The sequence below is a fragment of the Excalfactoria chinensis genome, chromosome 3, assembly GCF_039878825.1.
Source record: "Excalfactoria chinensis isolate bCotChi1 chromosome 3, bCotChi1.hap2, whole genome shotgun sequence".
Taxonomy (NCBI): Eukaryota; Metazoa; Chordata; class Aves; order Galliformes; family Phasianidae; genus Excalfactoria; species Excalfactoria chinensis.
Genome location: NC_092827.1, coordinates 81,851,625 through 81,859,281, shown reverse-complemented (window position 1 = coordinate 81,859,281; position 7,657 = coordinate 81,851,625). Strand labels below are relative to the sequence as shown.

The window sequence follows — 7,657 nt, the reverse complement described above, 5'->3', positions numbered from 1 at the left end:
TCTAACCTACTCCTATCTACTTGTTTATAAACTGTGAACCAATAACTGAAATGGAATAGTATGTAAAAAAAAGAAAAACAAAACACAGAACAATTACAATCTAAAGTACTTGTAGATAAATGACAGAAATGTTGGGGTTGGAAGGGACCCCTGGGTATCATCTACTCCAACCCCTGCTAAAGCAGATTCCCTACAGCAGGTTGCACAAGCAAGCATCCAGGCAGGTTTTGAATAGCTTAGGAAAGGAGACTCTGTAACCACACTAGGCAGCTTGTTCCAGTGCTGTTACCCTCAAAGTAAAGAAGTTTTTCCTCACGTCTGTATGGAAATCTCTATATTCCAGTTTTTGCCTGTTACCCCTTGTCCTGTCACTGTACAACACAGAAAAGAGCCTGGTTCCATCCATATGACTCCAGCACTTCACATGTTTATAAACAGTGGTAAGTTCCCCCTCTCAGTCTTCTCTTCTCCATGCTGAACAGTCCTAGGTCTCTCAGTTTTTCATCATACAGGAAAGAAGAATTCTGATTAAGACTGTCAAGATATTCTCACCAATATCTTATCACACAAGTGGAAAAAGAAAATTGCCTCAGATCCATGTTTCACCATAATGCATCAATAAATAGGATTAAGATAACCATACCTTAAACTATTGAAAGTATTGGAAGCCTGGGTTAACAGCTGGGGCTGAAAATAAGGTTTTCAAAAAGGAAGGAAGAGAGATGAACACAGCAGAAAATTCTTAAAAACTGAAATTATTCCCAAAAGAAAAAGCCTTTGGTTTGTGGCTAAAAGCATCTTCTGCTGAAATTCAATTTAGTTTATATTAAATGGTTAAAAAAAAAGAAATGAAGGTTATGATGAAATATGCTTGCTTGTTTCTTAAGCCATCCATATATTCACTGAGGTTGACAGGCCTAAAATTTCAAGATCAACAGAACCTTTGTGAGATGAGAAAACTGTTCTCTGTATATCCACACAACAAAGGGAACATAATTAGCAGACCAAGCTTATCCTAGCTTCCTTGCTATGTGGCTCAAAAATAACTTTTTAGAATCACCTTGGTGAATGGAACATAGTCCAGACCTGCAAACCTTTGAATGTACAAATGTCTCCTTATTCTCCATGGTGTATGTTTCAAAAGAGATCTACTCAGATTGTCTTCAAGGGACTAAAACTGAGTTTCTTCAAACAAGTCAAACTAACATTGCTCTTTTAGACTCTTTTAGATATCCCACTGTATTTAAGTTTTGATGGTGACAGATGCCAAAAGTTGTTGGAAATATGGAAAACAATGATTTAGCTGTCCTCCAATGGAAGACTGGCTATGGCAAAGGGTTCTCTTTTAAGTAGTGTCTCAGGTCACCCTACAAGAAGAAAATTAGTTTAGCTTAGAAATAGCCTGTTTTAATGAGCGATATCTTCTAATTTCCTCTGTGGATCTATTTTTTAATTTCACTAAGTGAATCTAATACATTTTAGTGAGAGAAATGCATCACACAGGAAAGCAGTACGCATTCTTACTTGTTTATACACTCATTCATGAACTGAAGTACAATGAGCTCTTTTGGAGGGAAGAAAAGTCTCTTTAGTCCACAAAAATGGATTTCTAATACTGTAAAATTACAAAGTGCCCCCTTTATGCTAGTTACACGACCTTGTAGTGACAGTACCACATAGAAAAAGTACTGTAGCCTGTAATTTTTCAAAGTTCTTTAGAATAATCTACCCCAAATCAGGAGATGGATTCAGATTGTTGCTATGGTCATCACTACTTCTAAGGAATTCTTTGTAATGGTATTTGTGAAATTATAGATCTATAGCTCTTAAGGCTAGAAAGGACCACATAGAACATCTCATGTTTCCTGCTCTCTAGTACAACCATATAATTTCACCCAGCTGTGTCTCCATTGTTTGCTAAAACATACCATTCACTCTCAGTTTCAAGACTTCAAGAAATGGTAAGCTAACTGTTCCTATTAATAATTTGTTCCAGTGGCTGATAACTTCATTGTTAGCAACTGAGAAGTATAAGACTAATCTAGGTGGCAACCTAAACATACAAGAAATATCTCTACCTGTTTAAACGATGGCATTCTGGGTAATTAGTGTCCTTCCAGTCGGATTTATTCATCATAAAAGAATAAGGCCTTAAGAATTTTTAATTCTTTTTTTAAGTAACTAGTACTTTTGTGAACTTTTTGCATTTGTTTCTCATCATTTTAGTTTCTAGAAGCTTATAAAATTTGGAGGCAAATTCCCATTCTGGTTTCCATCTTCACAGGCCACAATGCTTTTAAACAATGACTGATACTTTCTTCTGTAGCTTTCCGTGATTTCCATGCAGCCTTTTTTTCTTGATAGAATGGAAGCCTTCTTCTCTCAGTGAAATTATTCCCAGATGGACTCATGGCTGAAAAATCATGAGAACTCCTGCAAACACATGAAAAAAAGAATAAAAAATGAGAGTACTTTTTGGGATACCACAAAACACATTTCCAGATAAAATAATAATTTGCATTTTTGCAGACTTTTACATCTTCAAAGCATTGGACATGCATTCATCATCAGAAAAGATTATTGTTACTAAATGTCATAAATGTTTTTTTTCTTAGGATCTGCTTCACCATCACTGTCAGATTTAGCTGCTGCAGTTCAGGGGGTGATAAAACTATTATGTATGACTGAAAGACATAGGCTGTGTAGTGTGCCCAGCTTTGGCAAGTACACTGCCAACCCAATTCTTGGAGATCTCACTCCCTGTAACAATGTTAGGATATGGAAAGAGTGTGTCGCGCAAAGACTGACTGCTATCATATATTAAGACCAGGTGGACTTAATGGGTGGGCTACAACCCTCTTTTCTGCCCTCCCCCTGTAAATCTGTATTCACTTTGAAGCTTTACCCTTACAAGTTCTGAGTCCTTTATTAGAAACTGAGGCTCAGCAGCACTGAGGATTAGATTCTATTGTCTCACTCATGGCCAGGCCTGTCTGAAGGCACTACATTTCTGCAATAGGTGCTTAGTGATGGCAGAAGTCCTGTTGAACTGTAATTCTCAGAATATCTCCAAGCACTGCAACATAGCACAGAGACTCCTAGACTAACCCGGCAGCTGGGATGGCCACACAGAACACCGCAGCGTTGTGCAGAGGTTCTGTAAAGGTCCCCAGAATGTCTCAGCCATGTTTTTATGGTACTGCACCCAACCGTGTCAGCCCTATCTCAAATTCAGAGCCATCCTGATGCAGCTCTTCTAATTTAGCATCCTTCTCACCATGTCAGCAGCACCATCCCAGCAGGAACAGACAAACAGGAACTGTCCACTGCAGTGCACTGTTACCAGAGTCAACACTTCAGAAACAAATGCACAAAAATGCTGAAAAGAAAGCAAGAAATTACTTCCAAGTTTATATTTATCATCTGTCACACTCACAGCGGGAAGCCCAAATTTGACTGACTTGATCAAGCATCTTCTACCTAATTTTAGGCCAAAGAACATTACGGCAATGCAGAAGTAGCTGATAAATCAAAAGCAGAAATTTAGGAATTAAAGTTCAGTTCAGGCCTTTTATCTTTATTACCCTTCTTTATGCGCATATGGTAGGTGTTCAACACTTTCCAAGTCTGTACGATATTCCTTCGTGCTTCAGGAGCTTTAGGGCTGTAGTCGTCTATAAAAAGGCAACCTGACAGTTTCATGTGGCTGAGAGTTGAATGTGTTATTTGTTACCAGCTGGTTCATGGTTAGATTGAGCCCAAGCCTTGGCTTTAAGTAAGTGATCAGACTTACTTTAAACCATTTGCTCACGGGGTGAATTCACATATAGAGAGAATTCTGGCGCAATATTTTATTTCTGACTTATGGCACATGACTCTTTTTTTTTCTAAACCAATATTAAAACCAGAAACCATAACATGCCAAATGCAGACTGCATTTTTTGGAAAGCTGATACCAAACGTAACAGTAAATGAACCCTTTTGAAAGGTTAAAGTTGCTTTCATAAAAAACATTTTCTACCAGGAAATGGAAGTGAAATGTTGAACTAAGCATTTAACTTGAAAGAACTGTGCATGGATTCCAATGGTTGCATTGTCCTTTAAAATTAGAAAAGCAGAAGTTTTTTTTATGAGAATAAACAGCTCTAGTTTCATAAAAAGGGTATTATGGTGATGAGGCAAATGAATCCCAGTATTTTGGATGCTTCCTTTAACCTTCCATCAGCCCCTCCTTGTGCATTAAGCATTCTAGGATGAAGTTTCGCAGTATGGCTGAATTCAGACAGCAGCCCTGCTGCCTTCACTTTTCCCCACATCCTCCCTTCTCTGGCATGCAGACCTATTGCCTCCATTCCATCCTCTCTGACTTTCATGTGGCCCTTCAGTGAGCCTGGTTGGATTACTAAACCAATAGAAAACCATCCATTTTTTACTTATGCTGAGTTAGCTTTCTGCAAGCTGATAAGGTGAACAAGTCATAGGGGTGATACAGATATCAAAGCTGCTGCAAAAGTAGTAATGGCTGAGAACAGCCTTCCTAAACGTGCTCCATTCCTTTGGGAAGCCTCAAACCCTTAAAGTACCCATTCTAAATAATGTGACTGCCTCTTTCAAAAACATTTATAGGGCCCATTGGTTGATTGTAGACCTGTTGCACTAGCTTCTACCAAAAGCTAATGGAAGAAAGTAAAAAGATGAAATAGAATTACCACTTACAGAACCAAAGGGCTGACAGACGCACCACAGCATGGTTGTGTATTCTCAGAAGCAGACACCTCTAGATGAAGGCCAGAGATCCATACATCTTCATATTAAGCAATCAAAGAGTGTCCTTTTCTGAATACATTTTTCTACTTCTGGGGGTGGGAGTGGGAGGGTATTTTGCAGTTTTCTTGGCTCTCAATTTTGATTCCTTCATCATTCAGTGGGGGGAAAGAGAAAAAAAGAAAAAAGAAAAAAAAAAGAAAAAAAGGAAAAAAGAAAAAAAGAAAAAGAGAAAGAAAGAAAAAAAGAAAAAAAAAAAATCAAATGAACTTGGCACACTGTTCTACTGCTGATTTGCCAGATTCCTGTGTCCTCGAGTGTGACACAGTGTTATTATTTGGTGTCCTGTGCTTAAAATCTGAAGTGATTTAACCTGGCTCTCTGCCATCCCACTTGCTGACATGTTGACACCATGTAAATAACGCATAGCTCTGTGGCCACACTACTTTCATGCCACATGCTGAGAGAAACAGACAACACCTGCTATTATGATTAGCCACATCTTAGATACCTGGGGAATGTGCAAAAGGGACATCAAAATTACTTCAAACATGCTGTGGTCTCCAGCTCCAAACTCCTTCACTAGGACTGAAAAGGAACCTGTGTATCTACTGTGATTAAAAGCAGAGATTGCTGATTTACATCTCACACTCTTTAAAAAAGTTAACCATTCTGAGACTGTTGATAAATAACTGTGTCTTTTGACTGCAGCAACAATTTCAACCAGCTAGGTATTTCTCTGAACACTGCAGAAAAGGGAACCATTTTAGAAGAAAGTTTACAGAGCAACAAAAATTCAGTTCCAGGCTGCAAAATTCTAGCTGTGTAATTAATTTCAGGGACTGCCTCCCCTGCTAACATTAGCTTGTCTACTTCTCTCCTGATCTTGGCAAAATATAAACCTACATATGCCATCAAGGCAGGCTCATGAAAACAAAATGAAATTGTGGCTTTCACTGAGGATCACTGCAAAGCAAAAGTTGACAGATATGTCACCTGCATCTCTTAGGATCATCTAAATGTCACGCACTCTCAATCAAATTGAGAACAAGCCACAGTATGTGTTGCTTGTCACAGGACATATAACAAGGCTGAAAATCGATGTTCTGTATAAATGTTCCCCAAATATTGCTGCATATACCTTCTTTTCACACACTTGTGACTGCCAAACTAAGAAAGCGGACAGTTACACTTTACCTTTCCACGGTGTACAGCAATGGAAAATTAACTTTTCTTCATCATATCCCTGCCCCTATGCTGTCAGAACAAGGCTGCAATATGAATTCTTGTGAAAACACACAAGAGTAAAGTAAGTGTGAAGTCAGAAGAGAGAGTAAAATACAAGAAACTTGAAAAGTCACAAGTATTTATAGCTCAGAAGCCTACTTTGTTGTGGAGAATTCACCCCAGTCTTCACTCTGAGGCCAGCAGTAGGGAATTACACCAGTGTAGGTATAGAGCTCCATACTGACTTCAGATTCTCAAAGCCATAAATAATAGAATCTCTGGCCCCAAACCTCACAACTGTGCAACTAGATCATCATTTCTCAGAGAAAATCAGATATACTGCTCAAAATGCTTTGCCCAAGTGAATTCCTTTGGAAACTCTGGAAACATGCAGACATAAAAAAGAAAGGGAGGGACGCTTTTTCAACTCCTATGAGACGGTCAGAGCACACAAATTTAGTTTATTTCTCCTCAAGGATGAATACATTGGACAATATTCTGTACTTGTCCACATTGTTCAAAAGGATCAGCATTTTGAGTGTCCCAGACTGAGACCAATTCTTTCTGTTTTATCCATTAAGAAAACCAGGAATCTTGTGGTCTCTTTTCAAAAGAATGTCTTTGTCAAGAATCTTGCCTCAGAGATTTTATTTGCAATATGTTATTTAGAAAAGAAAAGAGAGCTGGAATGACTTCCTAATTTCTTTACTAAATCTGTTCTCAATCTACTTTATTTCAGGCATTGTTACAGACAGTTCCTTACATGATATTCTACTCTGAAGCCCTATAATTACACACAAGCTGGTCAAACTTTCTCTTGACTGGAAAAGAGTTGAAGTAACTCCATTAAATTGAAAGGAAAACTTTGGGGAAAAGAATAGGTTGGTTGAGAGGATAACTCGTTTTGAGATGAAATTTCTGTTCTTACAGTTGCCCTGGGTAATGTAGTTGCTCCTCATACAGAAGTGAGAAAAAGTATCTTGTGGTATTTTATACAGTTTTTGTTTTGCCTGGGGTTTGAATTTCACAAGACTAACTAGATTGCCCTTGTCTAGGAAACCCTGGGGGTAATGCCAGATGGTGTCTACACGCAAGCTAGAAAGAGTGAAAACTGGACAAGGGTGGTGGCTTAAAACCAGGGAATAAAAAACACTGCACTGGAATAGCGGGTAAAATATAAAAAGTTAACAAGAAGTTATGAAGTGGCATGACAAGGGTAATGAATTGTGCTCACCACAGGCAAAGTCTTCTGAGAAAACCATCAATTTCAGAAAACCCTCCCAAAATCTTGTTGAGAGGTGTATACATGTATATGCAAAAAAATAAAATAAAATAAAAACAAAAAACAAAACAGGCCAATGCTACACCAGTAGCAAGTAAAAACAGCACAACTTGCACATTCTCACTGCAAGCTGGCTCAGCAGCCCTGCCTGAATGGTAGACTATAAGAGCTCCCATTATGTGGTAGCCAACTTGACTGTTTTCTCCACCAAAATGTCCTACTTGGGTGACTTTAAATGTCCAAGTAGGCTTCATATTTTGCAAAGCTCAATGTCTGTCAACACAGAAAGCAAAATCTGGGTAAACGTGAGCTACTGACTACAGCAATGAGTGTCCTTGGGAAGAAACACTCTGCTCTTCCTGTCATTGTGGTTTCCTCTGTTGG

General features: G+C 38.5%; 1 long non-coding RNA gene across 1 annotated transcript; it reads right to left on the bottom strand.

Moving 5' to 3' along the window:
- Positions 1 to 1,478: 1,478 nt before the first annotated feature.
- LOC140250094 (uncharacterized) lies at positions 1,479 to 4,908 on the bottom strand. Its single transcript, XR_011903104.1, has 3 exons — positions 4,717 to 4,908; positions 3,278 to 3,379; positions 1,479 to 2,433 (listed from the first exon to the last, which is right to left on the bottom strand). It is a non-coding gene; the product is annotated as an uncharacterized lncRNA (long non-coding RNA).
- Between the last annotated feature and the right edge of the window lie 2,749 nt (positions 4,909 to 7,657).